Source organism: Macrobrachium nipponense, chromosome 31 (genome assembly GCF_015104395.2).
Source record: "Macrobrachium nipponense isolate FS-2020 chromosome 31, ASM1510439v2, whole genome shotgun sequence".
NCBI lineage: Eukaryota > Metazoa > Arthropoda > Malacostraca > Decapoda > Palaemonidae > Macrobrachium > Macrobrachium nipponense.
In genome coordinates, this window is record NC_061093.1 from 34,482,736 (window position 1) to 34,502,735 (window position 20,000).

The window sequence follows — 20,000 nt, forward strand, 5'->3', positions numbered from 1 at the left end:
GCACCTAAGGAACTCACTTCTGGATGAATAACTTGTGTCGGTTTTATACTCCGTTTACTCTGTGTCTTTATGTGTGATTGTACAGTGAATTTGTGTGTGTTACAATGATAATTAAGAAAAGAAACGTGGTGTTTAACTTGCCCGGTAGATGAGAACCTGAAACGTTGATTTTACTTATTTTAGTTTTAAAATATCATCTTAAATCCACTGAAAGCTTCAAAACTTCAGTCATTAATAATAGTCTGTTGAAGTAATTCACCTTTTTAAAGATCTTGGATAATTGTTTTTTCGAGAGAGAGAGAGAGAGAGAGAGAGAGGAGAGAGAGAGATGAGAGAGAGAGAGAGAGAGAGGGCTGAGTGGTGGTACCTAATTCCAAAGCATGCATATTTCAAAAAAGCCTAATATACCAGTTTGGGTAAAACTATTTCAAGAGAACTTCCGTTTAATGAAAAGCAAGCACTCATAATGAAGCAATATAGCATCGAAGTAGAAAAGATGTAATGAATGCATATTTCATAACTTGCACCTGACATTCAACTTTCATTACCATGGACTACGCTGTACTTTTGTTTATTTTTACTATTCCTGTTTCCTAATGAATGAAAAACTGATTGTTCCGCATTGTATGATTATTGTAGAAATGTATTGTTAATTAGCCAGCTTATAAAATTCTCAAATCCGTTTTTATTGTAGGAAAATGATACTTTATTCCCCTCTCAGAGAGCGTATCTTATCATTTATTTCTTATATTCTCTTCTGTAAACCATCTACAAGTATGTCGTCATAATAATATCAAGTAGTTTACGGGAGAGAATGTATATAGCAATGACATTGAAAAACAGATCAAGGACATGCATCTACAATAACTAATCAACAGCGTCAAAATTTTTATAAGTACAAAATGTTCTCAGTATCAAAGTATATACAATGTTACCCTTGAGATGACTTATGACCGTAATTAATAATTTCAGGTAAAATAGATTCATAGATTCACAGAAGCTGGTCACCAAATCTCAGAACTTGCATAAGAAGTTTGATATAAAGAATCAGAGATAAAATGAAATGAGGGAAGCCAATGTTAGCCTTTAAATTGACCTATGACTTCGAAAAAGAGAGCGTAATATTATACCATTGTGGAAAATAAGGTAGCTCTCTACCAAATTTCATGAAAAAGAATTATTGTCCATTGACCTTATAAATATGTCTTCTTAAAAATATTTTGGATAATGCTCTCAACTACACAGTTCCTTTCTGGTCAGAAAACAAAATAAATTATCGCTTTCCGGTAATGAATATTAAGCTAACTTACTATGAGATTCAGGGTCTCTGTAACACGGTTTTTTGGACTTTGCTCCTTGTCAAAGCATCGGATGTAGCTGAAAGTTGACATATGTATATTTTACAACAACCACACAAATTTTGTCAGCATTATCAATAACCTAAACCCGATAGTTTTAATTTTTATAGAGTAAAAATGCTCTAGCCGACGCCATGGCCAATGATTACGAGCCAAGAGTCGAAAAACATTCATTACGTAAGCAAGGTAAACACGCCTTTTGACGAAATGATGCCCCGCCCCATCCACCAGGCAGAAAACTCCATCGGCTCTGAAACCCAAAGACTTTATGAATGGCGGAACGATACATAGATGTGGGTTGGGTATCAGTGCTAGCGTAGTAATACTACTGTAGCAGTAGTGCCGCAACAGTATAGAGTAATATACATGAATTAAACGTTTAGGCAACTGCTGGGATCCTGAGGATCATTTAGCACTTCTTACAACTACTCGAGAAATTAGTTTTTATAGACAGATGTTAAATTTTCTAATCCAACAGTGCCCATGTAGCCTTCAGTGTTATCCTGAATTATAACGAGGCGAAAGTGGGGTGGAGCCTCATGAAGTCAATCATTCTGACGATAATTATTGGTGAAGGTTTAAAGCCAATATACGGTACCGGCTGTTTTTTTTTTTTTTTTTTTTTTTTTTTTTTTTTTTGTTTTTTTTTTTTTTTTTTTTTTTCAGTAAAATAGGTAGATAGCCAATAAATAAAAATTGCTTGACATTGGATATAGCAGTTATCAAATCAAGCTTGTCTACGTTTGTTTTTGAAAATTACCAGCTATTCCCTACATCTTGTCAATCTGATTGTGACCTATAAAGTAGACTGTAATTTCTTAGGAAACCTATTTTGGGAGTTAGACTAATAATCGAAGTGTTTTGTATTTAATAACATATTTTGTTGGTTTGGTTCATTATGACAATTATCAGTGGAGAGGTTCCAGAGTTCATAAAGGTGTACTGCTTTGCTTGTATTTAAATTTGTATGTCATTGTTGCCAGAGGTTTAGCCTTCGTTACGTACAGCCAATCATCCATCGAGAAAGAGGGAAGAAATGCCGTCATAAGTTACGTAACGAGTGCGTTCGAAACCTTTTCTCTGAGTAAGTTGGCCCGTCTTCAAAAAAGGTCACTTTTACCTATAAGTACCAAATTTATTCAATCTACGTAATGCAGAATACAGTCAAAATTTATGTGTAGATATAATGTGTATTCTGAATAAGCGTTATATTTATGAAATGCCATAGATAAAAAGTTATTGCGAAAAAAACCGTGTTTACAGAGGCCCCGAAGCTCATAGTAGAGTCAGCGTCGATTTCTGAAGACTAAAAAAAACTCTAACGTCGATCATATCTTGAATATAGAGAAAGAGACATAAGCATAGACTTTGAAATTTCAAAAATAAATCCTGCATTTGAAAATAAGATCAAGGTCACGGGGTCTGAAGTGAAATTGCAAGTAACTACCTTTAGAAAAAAAAAATTGCTGTGCACGAACAGCCAGCTGACTATACTCTGTTTTTTCCATCTGTCACCCGCCTGTGGTATTAGCGTATGGTAACACGGCGTCCCGGCCTTTAGATAGTTACGCTATGTGTAAATTTTAGGTAAATAAAAGGATATCTGGGTGGGTTCTTTAGGTATATTCCGCTAGGGAAAATTCCACTACGGTAAGTTCCACTAGGTAAATTCTAAATATAGGTAAATTCCACTAGGGGAAATTCCACTACAGGTAATTTCCACTGGCGTATTAGGTATATTCTACTGGAGAAAATTCCACTATAGGTAAATTTTCCTACTAGTAAGGATAATGAGAAGAATGAATACTTTTTAAAAGACTAATAATCACATCATGATGTCAGTTTCATATAAAGATAAAAATAACTGAGAGTACATACGTAAGTTTAAAAAAAAAAAAAGTTGTAAAAAATCTTTTGGGTCTTTTTAAAAGGCTATTTAATCACATAATGTGTCATTTTCATATAAAGATAAAAATAATTGAGAGAACATAAGATTGAAAAAAAAAATATTTTATGCTAAATTGTGTGCAATACTTCTTAAAAAACTCCAGCATGTTTTACGTATTTTGAAATAACTACTTTTAGTTTAATTATATACGTACGAGGTGAAACAAGTTTTTTAGTTGTTTTATATATCAAAGAGAGAGATTTTTATTTTTAAGTTTAAGAGGAGAGAGAGAGAGAGAGAGAGAGAGAGAGAGAGAGAGACGAGAGAGAGAGAGAGGCTCTTTAGTGGATTTTTCCGTAGTGGAATATACCGGTCACCATCTGGGTGTACATTTGCTATTGAAAAGTATTTTGATAATTTACTGAATGCGAATTACACCGTTAATATTTGAAATAGGATGTTATTATTATGTTCAATGTAAGCTGAATATAACTATCTAAAGCCCGGGACGCAGTGTTACCATACGCAAACACCACAGGCGGGTGGAAAGATGGAAAAAACCGAGATAGTGATAGATAAACTTACCTATGAAAAGTATGACAGAGAGATCTGTAAGGACGTAAGACCCCAATGTATGTTATAAAATATATTCTGTGTTAAAAGGCATCACTATTTGAATCAAGTTCCTACTGGATTTATGAGAAAACAGCTAACTGTTAAAGAATAAGTAAAAAAACATCTTTTCATAAGGAATGTTGCGAACGGTTCCACTCACGCTATTTCTTGATCTAGCGGAACAACAAAAGTTTGTAAAACGCTCTCTGTCTCATTCTTTTGGAGATAATCAGGACAAAACATAATTGAAAACTGGATTAGTATTTTGGCATAAAAGACTCAAGAACTGAGAGTCATTACTTAGCCTTTTGAACATTTTTTCAATGTACTTACGCTTTCCTCCCTCTCACTTTGAGGAGATCGGCTTTAACTGCTACAAAGTATGAACACACACACACACACACAGACAGTCAGACACACACAAGATCAATAAGTCATATCTGAAGTTGATTCATACAATATGAGGATCTGTCAGCACAGAGGGGAGTATGAAATATCGCCTCGTGCAATAGACAGGCGAAGGAAATACGACGAGAAAACCAAAGTGAATCTAGATTTTATTGGATCCAAAATAGAGGAGAAATTGACAGTTAATACGCTGTGGTAGTAAGGGCCATCTGAAATTTATTGTGGTAGAGACAGATGAATATTCTTTTTACAGGGGCTGTTACTAATTCATTTTGGTCGCCATTATGATTAGGTTTAATTGGTGTGATTGGCGTGAATGAGTTATTCTGTTGGTGTCCAGTGCCTCCAAATCAATCACTTAAATGTACTAAGTCTCCGCTGCTGTTTATTCAAACCATTCCTGTAGGTGTAGACTGAATACGTCTTCTCAAGTAAAATAGTTTTAAAATGACGGTTTGTAATATATTATTTGTTTGTATTTACTGATTATATATATATATATATATATATATATATATATATATAGTATATATATATATATATATCTATATATATATATATATATATGTATATATATATATGTATATACATATATATATATATATATATATAATATATATATATATATATATATATGTATGTATATGTATATATATATATATTATATATATATATATATATATATATATATAACATATATATAACATATATTTAATTCAGAAATTGTATAAAAACTAATGAATGAAACGAAAATAATGCAGGCTACGGGTTGCTCGTCTTTTGTCTGTTGGGACGAGTTAGAGGATAAGAGAAATAAGTTCATCATGAAGGAAAATCATTGCACAAAGAGTGCGCAATAAAAAGGAATTTCTACACCAGTCGAGCTCTAACCCGATCTCTTAAATGAAAAGCAAGGCCACTATCAGCTTACCCCCAAAGAAGTTCATGAAAGAAGTTGGCACCTAAGTACTTATTCTGTAACAGAGCCTTCATCTGGGAGAGTTGCGCACCTTGAATATCAGAGAGTTTTACCCGCTTTCTCGAGCCATTTGTGATTCAATCGAAAGCGTTTAATTTGAACGAATCTTTTTTAGGGGAATATGATGATGCTATTAAAAAAACAATTAAGTGTACAAGAGAAATAAATTCGTAGCTCACATCGTGATCAAGTCGTAGGTCTTGCTAACTCAGTGACAGCGAAAAAAAAATTCATTATCTTTAAATATTTACACCAATATCTTATTTTATATCCGGAAATATCTTCCATTTTAAAGCGAAAACAAAACTTTTAGGGCATTCATGGAGAGAGAGAGAGAGAGGAGAGAGAGAGAGAGAGAGAAAGAGAGGGAGAGAGAGAGAGAGAACTAAGGCGAAGCCTATATAAAATCTTGCAATTATCATTCAGGAGTCTTAAACTAATGCAGAGGTTATGCTGACACTTTTATTTACGGCGCTTACCCAAGTTGAGGACCTAATCTTAAAAGCTCCCTTCTATTTGTTAGAAGGTCCTAGATTGATTGATCCCTATCCGTAAGGTATTCATCAACGAGACAGATTACTAAATTCTATTTTAAGTAACACTACTAAAACCTCTCATACGCTTTCAAGTATAAAATCCACATTTATGAGTAAGGGAAATGTATATTATGAATTTACATTTTTTCCCCAACGACGGTTTATTAAGGACTGCTGTAAGTCGTTTGTCAGAGTTGTACAACATCCCTGAGCCAGCCGTTGTCGTGTAGAACGCCAGATGGCGTTTGGGAAGGAGAAACTGACAACTACTTGTGTGAAAAAACGATTGTGAGCAATTCTGTAAAAAACAAAACATTCCCTGCCATACTCATCAAGAATACAATACATGAATGTTTCTGTAATATAATTACAGACTTCAATGAAATGTTATTCATTCATTAAACAAACAACTGGGTAGGAGTATGGCACTCAGGATCTCTCTTTGGTTTTAAATTAAATTAGAGAAGTATGAAATGTGGATATGTGTTTTACGTAGAAATACGTTAAATCCAATTAAACTGTTGAGAAAGGGAAGTTCACTTGACGATCAGAAAAATATTTCTAATGTAAACACCATTTGAGATGCATACGACTGTGGTACGTTTCAGAAGAATCGAGGGAAATATTTAGAATATTTTCAACTAAAACCTTCTTACATTGGTTTTTGCATTATATAGTGACAGATTTTTTTGTTGTTGATTTTAAAAAATTATATTTGCTAATGAGCTGATATTCCGTGTCGTAAATTGGATATGAAGCCTTATCTAGGTTCATCTTATAGTTCATTTGTGTTTTTAAGTATTCATATTCAATGTGATGTTAGACAAATTAAATAATTTACTGCCACAATTATACTCAATAATTTTCATGTGATATTTTCGACAGTATTCTATGCCATCAAACCGTCATAATTTCAGTGCCAGCATGTTCAATTTGCAACGAGAATTGTGCATAAATGCCCACGTCTGACATGGATATAGAATTTACCAAATCCCTTTCTCCCCAGCATTTAGCTTCCAGTCTCTCCTCCATATTGGATCTAGATTCCATGAATTCCAGACCCGCTTGATTTCTCACCGTAATCCTTTCGTCAATTTATTATATAGGACAATATGTCACGCTACCCATCGTTGTCTTGACACTCTCACAGGCTACATGATATATACTCTGTTCAAGTAAAAAAATTCTCTCTCTCTCTCTCTCTCTCTCTCTCTCTCTCTCTCTCTCTCTCTCCTCTCTCTCTCTCTCTCTCTCTCTCGAGCACAACCATTAAGATATTGTTTGAAGGTTTCTTAGTGATAGCTGATATTCTGTAACCTGTTACATACGAATTTCCTACAAGAATTTTTTAGTATGAGTATTCAATATAGTTTAATCTAGTTCCATTTATTCACCAAGCGTAACCTTCACTTGTCCCTTTCCCTTCCATGATAGAACGTTACTATAGCTGTCATAGCAAACGTAAAAGTTCAAATTGATCTTCCATTTTCGTTTTCGGAGCGAAGTGCATCTTTCAGACGTAACTATGACGTATCTTTTCAGTGAATCGTTAATACCAAGATACGAACTATCAAGAAGTCTTAGAGCCCCTCTTCTGCATAACGTATAGATTCTAGTCTATGTAATGGATTTAGATTCTATGAAGTATAAACTCGCTTGGTTTTCTCATCATCTTCCTTTCCTCAGTTTATTTTATAGAACGATCTATCATTCAACCCTCCTTCATTTGGACAGTCCCTAGCCCTGCCTAACGTCTACTGATTTCCAACAAGAGAAGACTCTCTCTCTCTCTCTCTCTCTCTCTCTCTCTCTCTCTCTCTCTCTCTCTCTCTCTCTCTCTGTGTGTGTGTGTGTGTGTGTCTCTCTCTAAATAAGCCTTTGTCTAAATATGTGCTTATTTTTTTAGATAGGTTGTGACTTTGTATTTATTCATTCTTTATTGAAGAAAAAAGGAGTAAAGGATATGGTAGAATTATGAGGGTTATATTGGCCACTGCGAGAGGAACGTTGCATGGAATGACTTATCACGAACAAGGAGAAAGGGAAAAGGCAAATAGCTTGAAAACTGTTATATGGGTTTCAATACAAACCGAGAGTAACTGTGATAAGAGTTCGGTATGAAATAAGGAATGTTGAATGAAGAAATGATTGCATCTTAAAATGGTACAAAAAAAGTCGGACTGGGTATGGATAAGTCACAGTAACATTCAAAACGCTAAAAGTCAAGAAATGTGTGTTCTGGTGGTCTTATTTATCCAAGAATTCCTACGAAGGTGTATTTTCTTCGAATCGTTAGAATATGTAAATGGAACTTTTTTTTTTTTTTCGCTAAGAACGAAGTCAGATATCTGCACTGAATTCCTAGTGGTAGTAAAGCTTGTAAGCTGGAGTTGGTGTCTCGTATCGTATACAATTAAAAACATGGATGTTTTCAAGATTTTTCTGTCAATGAACCAATCAAAGAAGTGACACTATCGAAGGGGATCGTCTTTTCAAATATTATATCCTTTTGTTTATGTGCTGAAATTATAATATACAAGGGACTGGAATAGCATCTATTAGCGGTTTCGAAAAAGGCAACAATAAAAGAATTAGGTGTTCAACCTACGGACACTTAAAAACACCAACACCCGAGTCACAGCTTCTCACTCTGTATGAAGGGACGGAAATTCTAAAGATCAAGTTCAGGTATTGTCCTGGGAAGTGAAAACATTCCCATGTAACGAAAATAAATACTGGCAGTCTTCAGCATAAACTTCACTAATTCGAATTCGGGCACCGATTTGCTTTGAAAGCGAGAAGGACAAACCCTTCTCTCTCTGTGTTTTCTCTAATAATGATAAAAGACTGAACCCAAACGAAATGTCTTTGAAGATAAGTTTTGTAAAAGCAGATGAGACGGTTCCGTTTATCAGAAGCGAGGATTTCCAAAGACTTTATCAAAAAAAACCGATCCCCTGGAATATCAGAAAAGAGAAAGTCTTGGCTGCTCCAAGTTTCACCAAGATCAAAGATCTTGGTAAGGCAATATCAAGAGAGGACTTGATGCTGGTTCTTCCCTCACCTGCGTTTATAAAATTATTTACTAATATAATGTTATACCTAGGATAGATTTTATTCTGTTTTCAAGAAGAGCTTCAAGTTATAGATTTTTTTACTGTTTTTTTTTTTAATTTTTTTTTCGATTGCCACTTCATAATTTAAAAAAATTTAATGTAGTGAGGACAAACACAGATATGTCTAGCATTCTTATAGGTACCCTTAGTTTTGATATTTACGGAATTCAGTATATTTTCATTAGCAATATAAACACAATAAAACAAAAAAATTAAGAAGCAACAAAGATACTTATTATAAGAAATATGTGACTAATTTAAGAGCGAATTGAGCGTCATACACGACCATAACAAAAGCTAATGAGAATTAACAGTAAATATGCAATAGGGGGTTTGTATATGTATATATATATATATATATATATATATATATAGATATATACATCTATATATATATATATATATATATATTATATATATAGATATATATATATATATATTTATATTACATATATATATATATATATATATATATATATATATATAATATATATATATATATATATATATATATATAAATGTGTGTTTTTTTGTACTTTTTGACTTTCGCCAAATATATTCTAGTTGAGAGTAAGAAATTTCTTTGTGAAAATACTGTACGACGTAGTGATAATGTTTATATTGCTCTCAACAAACTCATTACGTATAACTAGGCCATTCCGCGACTAGGAAATGAGCTAATGGCAAGTAATGAATTATTATGAAAATAACAGCTTTAATAGATTTCATTTATTTATGAGCATCCCCCTAATTCCCAGCCTAATATTGAAGTGGTAATTTGGAGAGGAAAAGTAGAACTACGAAATATCTATATTTATGTCAATACCGATAATCTGTAGTGCTGAAATTGATCTTTGTTGGTCCTTGTGAAATCATATTTTCAGCGACTTATTATAACTTTTCTCAAACAAAATAATAACCAGTGCAAAATTTTCATATGGCGGTTCTCATGTTAATTGCATTTGAATTGTGCATATTAACAACAGAGTTTTAAGACTTTTACTTAATTGCTGCCTCACAGTGTTACATTGGATCAAGTTGAATAAAAGCAGTATTGGAACCTTCAGTTTGCATAACCTATGCAAAGGTATCAGAAAGTTTTATATATATATATATATATAATATATATATATATATATATATATATATATATGTATGGTTATATATATATATATATATATATATATATATATATGTATATATATATATACATATATATATATATATATATATATATATATATACATATATATACAATTTCATCTTATTGTAATGCTTTCCGCTGGTGAAGTTAACGACATTGCTGTTATTAATTACAGATCATATCGAAATTCGAGACGACCTGATTAGGACAAAGTTCAGATAACATAAATCAAGTTATTCTGATATTTGTTTCCCGTTAATGAATTAAGATACAAATTTCCTTTCCCATATATATAAACCTCTCAAACGGCAACTTGTCTTCTGGCAGACTGAATGTTTCGTTTTAAGCAATATTATTTGGTCATATTATTACAAATCGACTGAATGTTTTTGGCCTAAAAACCTACGTGACTATTGATGAACGAAAAGTTGACGTAGCAAAAATTCATTAGAACAACTTAGTATGAACAGAACAGAATATAAAAATTTAAGCCAAGGCTAAATCGCTGGAACCTGTAATGAGTCATTCAGCGTTATACAGGAAAAGTAACAGGATTTGATTTACATTATATAGATTTGGATTATGCCAAGCACTGGGGCAAAACTAAGGCTATTCAGCGTTGAGACGGAAATTGACAGTAACAGGTTTGAAAGGCGTAACGGGAGGAAAAACCTCGCAGTTGCACTAGGAGGAGAGGGCAGGCAGTAAGATGGAAGAAAGAGAATATGAACGGCGGTACAGTAAAAGGAATGAAAGTAGTTGCAGTAGGGGCGGAATGGACGCTGCAAAGAACCTTAAGACTGCCTACATTGCACCGAATGAGGTGCACTGACGGTACTACCCCCCTACGGAGAGGTGTAACCGGAGGAAAACCTCACAGTTGCACTATGAAATAAATTGCTAGGAGAGGGTTGAGGAAAGATGGAAGAAAGAGAATATGAACGGAGGTACAGTAAAAGGAATAAAAGTAGTTGCAGCTAGAGGCCGAAGGGGACGTTGCAACAAATAACTTAAGTCATGCTTACAGTGCACCGCAAAGAGGTGCACTGACAGCACTACCCCCCCCGGCCTTGCGAGAATAAAACGTTGGTAACGAGCCCATATGAAAATAGAAGAGAGCTCATGTAATGCCCATGATTATGTTTCTAACTGATATTTTTCCTAAATTAACTGTTGCTCAAGTAAGGCATTGCAGCAAAGAGGTAGAAGTCGAGTATCCCTTTAGGAGAGCGACGTTTCTCTAATTAATTTGGCTTGTTGCTGCCAAGAGTAAATTAAATGGCTCTGCAGAGATATTGCCCAAACATGCAAATATTCAGTTTTATGTATATAGATATATACATGTATTTATTGCATTATTGCATATATACATATATATGTAATATATATATATATATATAGATATATATATATAGGGTATATATAGTATATTGGTATATAGATATTAGTATATATATATATATATATATAGTATAGTAGATATTCGATATATATATATATATACATTGGGATTTATTTGCATATGCATATTATATATATATGTAATATAGATATATAGATATATTATATATATATATATATAGTAGTGTATATATATAGTATATATATATATATATGTATATATATATATATATTAGATATATAGAGGAGAGATAGAGAGAGACATATGTAGGAGTTAGATATTATTACTAGAGATATATAGGTAGTATATAGAGATATAGAGAGAGAGAGTAGAGTTATATATATATAGTTATAGGTTCTATATATAGAGTAGATATAGAGATCTATATTATTATATAGTATATATATTTATATATATATATATATATATATATAGAGATATAGGAGATATATATAGGAGAGATAGATATATATATATAATATATATTATATATATATATAGTATATATACATATTATATACTATATATATAGATATATTATATATATTATATAATTATATATATATATAGGATATAGACTATATACTATATATATATTATTATATATATATATATATAGGATATAGATATATTATATATAATATATAGACTATACACTAGAATTATAGATATATTATATATATATAGATTATATATCTATATATAATAATAATACTATATATATGTAGATATATATACGTATTTAGATTATAGTATTTATATAGATAAGGGATATATAGAGAGTTAAAGAGATATAAATATAGATATATATTATAGATTATATATTTATTTATATTGTTTTTATAGGGGGATAGTATATATATATAGAATATATATAGTAATATATATATATATATTTATATTAGGATATATTATATAGACTATATATATATGTATATCTATGTATATATAGATATATATATATATAATATATATTATATATATACAGTATATATATATATATATTATATATATAGATATATATATACATATATTATATATATATATATATATATATATATATTATTATATATATATATCTATACTATATCCTATATATATATACATATATATATATATATAATATAAAGTTATATATATATATATAGATATAGAGATAGTAGGATATATATATGATATTCTTATATATAGATATATATATATATAGTATATATATATACCAGTAATTATATGTATAGTATATGATAATATATATATTATGGAGATATAGATACACTATCGATATTATTATAGATATATATATATATATATACATATATATATAGATATACATATATATACAATATATATAGTATATATAGTAGTATAATATAGTGTATATATACATATATTATATATAGGTATATATATATATATATATAAATAGATGTATATATAGTAATATATATTATATATATATACACACTATATATATATAGAATATATAAAATATATATATATATATATAATATATATATATAATATATTTATATATTATATATATTATATATATCTATATCATATATATCATATATATCATATATATCAAATTATCATATATCTATATATATATTTATTTATTTATTATATATATATATATATATATATATATATATATATATATATGTCTTCAATTTTATGTATATGATATAGGTATTATACATGTATTTATTGCATATGCATGTATATACTTATATAATAAATATATATATGTATATATATATATATATGTATATATATTATATATAAGATATATATATATATATATATATATATTATATAATATATATATATATATGTCTTCATTTCATGTATATAGATATATACATGTATTTTATTGCATATCATGTATATCCATATATATAATATAGTATAGATATATATATATTATATATATATAGTGCATATATATAGTGTGTATATATATATATATATATATATATATATATATATATATATATATATATATAGATATAGATTATACATGTATTATTGCATATGCATGTATATACATATATAAGAATATTATTTTATTATAATAATATATAGATTAGATATAGATAACATATATACATATATATACATAGTATATAGTATTAATATATATATATATATAGTATATATATATATATATATATATATATATAGATATATATATAGATATAATAACACACTATAGATATATAAATATATATCATATTATATCATATATATCTAATAATTATATATATTTATATATATTACTATTTTTTATATTTATTTATATATTATTATATTATATTATATATATATATATAATATATATATATATATATATATATATATATATAAATATATATGTCTTTCTTTTTTAGTCCATGTGAAGTTGGTCTAGATAGATTGATACACTTCTTGCAAAAATTGCGAGGGACTAATGGGAGGCAAGATGTGGCTATGATTTATCAATTTCTGACAAAACGTCCTAATGGGGAAAACTCTTTAAGTTTTTCTATTCCACGGACTTGTGAACAGGCTCAGCACGAAAAATGAATGAAGCTGCTGAAAAGTAATTTCCTTTTCAAAAGTAATCATTTGCTCTAAAACTTGACGAAAACTTGACGACTGTCAAGTTATATGTTTACCGAGTAGCAGGCGACAAAAATAAACCACTAGTATATCTTATTAGGAAATTCTCAGACTAAAATTCCTTCACCGAAAGGAAGAGCCTAATGGATGAATCAATTTCCTCTCGCCATTTTTGCTGAAAACAGCTCCAGTCTCCAGAAGAAGCATGATTGAAAACTATTTAACGGTAATGGAGGCATTTAAAGATCGAGAGAGACTTGGCAATGAGCATCTGAGCTGAAGATTAATGGTTCTCAAAAAGAAAATAGTGACTGTCAGTTTGACGTCTACGTTTATATACATATTTATACACACAAGGTCTGCCTACGGTGACTGAATGTGGTACGATTTTCATTGAAATATGTAATACACAGTGATTTGATCTGATTTATATATATTTTTGGCATTATGCCAAGGAATGGGGCAACTAAGGCCATTCAACGCTGAAACGGTAATTGACAGTAAAAGGTTCGAATGGTATTAGAGGAAAACCTCGCAGTTGCACTATGAATCAAGTGTTAGGATAGAGTGGAAAGTAAGATGAAGAACGAGGATATGAAAGGAGGTACAGCAAAAGGAACGAAAGTAGTTGCAGCTAGGGGCCATAGGGACGCTGCAAAGAACCTTAAGTAAGGCCTGCAGTGCACCGCATGAGGTCCACAGACGACACTAACCCCATACGGGATATAAAAAAAGTATGTTAAATGTTTTCTGCGAGCTTTTACGCTATAGGACAGATAAGGATAGGTCCCGAGGCAAGAAAAACCCTTCTCCCATTCGAGACGTGATACTTAGGTTAGGTTGGTGAAAATTGTTACCCAGTGTCTTTCATTCGTTTTTTCTTTTCAAAGCACGGAAGAACGCCTCTTTAACGATAACCTTCCTACTGCCCAAGCTTTATCTGGACATCTCAGTTACATTCATTGAGACTACAGCAACCAACGGAGAAACTGCTAAAGTATAAAAACACCTCTTCATTTCCTTTCGTCGGTAAATTATCAGTAACTGATAACCATCTCCAGGGGAGAATTTCCTGTGTGGTTTTAATTTCCGTTAAGAATATTATAGGCGTCCTTTCTTCAATTATGCTAAATTTAGTCCGTTCGATATGAATGCTTCACGCGTACCTTGAGTGATTCCTATTGACGATTTTTTTTTTTACCATCTATGGAGACCTTATATGGGTTTGTTTTTCACAATTTTTTTTCTTTTCATAAAATATTCCGCAATTCTCCTCCCCCATCCCCATCCCCGAGGGAGAGTAGAGCCGTCAGAGCACCTCAACTGGTGCACTGTGGGCATTACTTAAGGGTCTTTGCAGCTTCCCTTCGGCCCCTAGCTGCAAGGAATTTAATTTCTTTTATTGTACCTCTGTTTAAATTATTTCTTCCATCTGACTTTCCACCCTTATTAACTTCCGAACAATTGTTCCATAAACCTTCTAAACCAACTTTACTGTCAATTTACTTATCATCGCTGAATGTTATCGGTTCCAGAGATTGGCCTTTAGCCTAAATTCTATATTGAATGTATTCTGAAATTCTCCAAGAGTCCGAACACCATTTCCTTATGTTGTTTACCATAAGGAGAGAAAAATAGACCACAATGTCTAAGGGTGCGTTCACACGGTCGAACAACGTCCGACGGACAAACATTATTACCAATTAACAATTGCTTACCAGAGTTTGCCTTGTGAGCAGAGTAAGAACAGTGCTATACAACTTCAACTGGTACCACAGTTTGTTGCCAGATCTACTTCCCTCGTTTCAACGCTTTTGACGTCATCCTGCTTCGCCTTTGATAAGGCAACAAGGTTTGTCCTTCGGGCATTGTTCGACCGTGTGAACGCACCTTAACAGTTTAATCCAAACAAGATTATTTATGACCAGTCGAGTAAAAATCATATACATAGATCTTGATTTTTACATTAGAATACTTCTATCTTCGTTGGCTCTCAAACATTTCATCACTCACACGACAGTAAACATGAGAGCAGAGAATGAGTTTACTTTCTCACAACGCCTTATTAGTATAAACGGAAGCTTGTTTCAGAATTAAATCTATAAATTGGAAGAAGTCTTATTACCATTTTTAGTTTCGTTTTAAATTAGTGCTAATTAAAATATTAAACTTCCTGCAGTTTAATTTTGCTTTTAAAGATTATTTGTTAGCTACCACCTTGAGTGAACTAGTCTGCTGCTGTGCTGGCCTAAACCTCACTTTTATATTGCATATCAAACAGAGCCCATAGTTTTCCTTTAAAAGGCAATGGAGATAATCACTCTCCTCAAGTCGATCTTGTTTTTACCTACAGCTTTCAACTTTTTAAAAACTTTGAGGCTCTCACGTAGAGGTTCAACTAAAGAACAGCGTATTTGCTGTCACCTGAACTGCTAAAACTGAAGTAAACAGTTTCTAATACGCAATAACTATCAATAGATACGCAAAAGCTTTTAAATTTATTTGCTTTTATTTCTGCTGAAATGAAAAGTATTGCGCTTTCTGTAGACATATATCATGAATTTTTTAATGTTTAATTTAACTAGGCATGGACGGAAAAAAAATTTACAACTCATTGCTAAGTATAATTATTTTGACAGTTTCCGATCACAATTATTTTGTCAAAGGCTTAGATAATCAAATATCTAAATCATATCAAAGGGTTACAATCTCCTGTAAACAAAAATATTTTCACTAATGAATAACACCAACCAGTTCCATAAATATTAACAAATGATACTACAACGGCTAGACTAACTTTTCACACTAATGTCAGTATCTGTATATTAAACCATTGAGATTTTAAAAACTATTACTACCTATCAAGGTAAAGTTTTGACATTTCTGAATATTTTGTGAAAAAAAGGCAATTTTGCAATTTTTATTGTTGTATCATTAATAATTTATTGAAATTTCAAATAAGTTTTGATATTCATGAATATTACGGTGAAAAAAAAAAAAACTTAATATTTCTTTGTTGGAGAATGGAGGAACACTGCAATTGATATTTATTGTAAGGTAAATATAACTAATTACACCTTTTTAGCCATCGATGATGGACAACTTACAGAAAAATATAGAACAGCAGTAACGCCAGATAACTTTCTCACCTCATCAAAAGCTATGGTGGAGTAAACGCAAGGAACACAGTTATGCTTGAGTAACTGAAGGATGGTTTGAATCATCGTAAATAGCTTATCCAGTAAACCTGCAAAGCATAAAAGAATAAAAAATGCGGCAGAAAAGTGTAATTGTAATAAAAAAAATTCAAGAATTACAAAATGAATTTGAAAAAAATGTGATAACTAAATATTTAGAAGCATTTACTTCTGAACTACCTTATCATCAAACGTTTCCAAAAGTAATACCTTTGTTACATATTAGTAAAAAACTGAAGAATTCTACAATAATGGTTATATAGTTTGAATAAAAGCAGTCACGTTACTTTATATATTTTTAATGGAAAAATTTTGGCTGAGGTACGTTAACTTATGCACAATATATTTACCACCTGAAAAAAAAAAACCTCCCATGCACCGGCCCATAGGTCCTAAGACCTATGAAACTTCTTGAAAATAATCTCATTATGTTTCCCAAAGCCAAATGACAACAAGAGTACCCTAACAATTAACATAACCCAACCTATCCTAACCTGGCGGCTTTTATTACATTGCGAAAAACGTTCAAACGATTTTTCTGCGGAACAGAATTGAACCTTCGAGACCTTGCATAATTATCGAGTGAGATGCTTTCAACAAAATTTCAAATAGTAAAGTGAAGATGTCTTTGGCGGAGGTTTGTGCCATCTTAGCCCCCTCAAATTCTTTACTTTTAAAGCGATGAAAATGATATGACCCCACCTGACGCATATGGCACGAATAACAAAAGCAAATGAGCTAATTTCCATTGACCAGCACATCTAGTGCGTTTTATAATGATATTAACCCTTTCAGAACAGCGTTTCATCACGTTTTTATTAGCGGAGTAATCACATACACATAAAAACAATTCTAATTTTAACTCCAGTTACTAATTTACTCTCATCCTGATTCTACGTTTTTTTTTATCTTTGCTTCGAGAAATCTTCTGCTTGATTCGGTAATCTGAAAGAAAACGCAGCTCCTTCATTCCCGTGACCCAATTAACTCTTGGTTCTTGTTTTCCGTTATTGGAGACCTCATTCGCCTCACTTTGTTAGCCTAGGTCACATTCATACCTGTATGAGAAGAAACTTTAAAGTGAGTGACAGGCATAGTACATTTGAAGTTGCTTACACAGTAAAAAATACAATAGTATGACAAAGTTAATTTGCATTTAAAAAAAAATAGGCCTTTTACCTGAAATTAGCAAAAATTTAGCAACAGTGTGAAGCAGTGCTAAAAGTGTGTCTCTACTTCAACACCAAAAACAACATCTTCGGTCAGTTTTTCTCGCTGTGTGAATGATAAAAAAAGGGAAATAATATGAACGGAGAAAGCCAGAGTCGAAAAGGGGCTAATGATAGGCCAACTTCTTGATAAATGAAAGATCGTAGGAATCATGACAAAAAGAAAGCAAAAAGATTTATCAGTTTCTTCCAGTGACGGTAAGTAGTCACCGATTTGTGTATATCAAGAGTAAAAGGATTTATACCGAGTAATGACTACTTGAGGAAGTGTCCTAAAAGGCGTTAAGTAGGACTTTTTTTTTTAGTATCAAATTGACCGTAATAATATTAATTGAAAAAGGACACCTAGGTCTCCCAGCCTACGAAAAAGAAAAAGAAAATGATCTGAAATAAGAAGAGACCACACGGTAAATAATTGGAGATATGACAGCCTTCAATTGCGTCAGCGAGAGAGAGAGAGAGAGAGAGAGAGAGAGAGAGAGAGAGAGAGAGAGAGAGAGGAGGAAACTTGAAGATGCCAGTTTGTAAATTACTATTCGAAATGTCTATGGAAATATGCATCATCATTTTATCGATTCCGTTATAGAAAGTAAAATGTAGCATTATAACCCAAACCAAATTCAGTGTGATAAGATGTATCAATCCGATGTACGCAGTCCTACCACAGAGGAATCAATTAAATTAATTTTTATCAAACAAAGCTGAATAAATGCATTGGAAAAGATATAAAGAACTATGCATAACTGTTTTGGGAGAATGAATGCTGACCACAGGAAATTATGTATTTATTACCGAGGGTTCTTCTATCTTGAACATTGGAAAAGATACTTACAGTTATCTTAACTCTAAGGTAAACAAAATCACAGTACTCTGACCATATCCATGATTCCTCATGAAGTCATTCAGCAAGAACTCTTTCATAAGTAAAGTGACGCCCTCAGTAAATCGAACAGGAATAACTGGAAGAGGAACTGAGATGAGGCCCTAAATTAGATTCAAATTGCTTGACCAAGGGCTTTGATCCCGATGAACCTTGACGACTTCCAAGAGCTCGATTTTTCTAATATTAGGGAATTCGTTTTGAGTAAAGTCTGAAGCCCCTCCTCTATTATAGGAACTCTCTCATCTGCTGCACAAAGCGATCTTAGAAGGCATTTCGATCTGACGTAATTTTTAAGGTATTTCTCATAATAAACACTGAGAAAGTGCGAGGGTGGATTTTTATCATTCGGAAATCATGTCATTATTGAGTTTGCCGGATTACCAATGTATGTTTAATTGTTTTTTTGTAGTAAATCTTTAAAATATTTACTTGGAAAATATACAGACATATTCCACACACAGAATGCTGCTTTATAAACATACCAGATCCTTGGTTTGCTACGGGAGAAAAATTTACCTGCAACTATATCTTATAATAGAATATAATACGAATACTTACTTTCAAGTAATTATACGCAGTCTTTCGTAAACAATTACTTGGAATGATTCGTAGCCTCACAGGCAGTAAACTTCATTACAGAT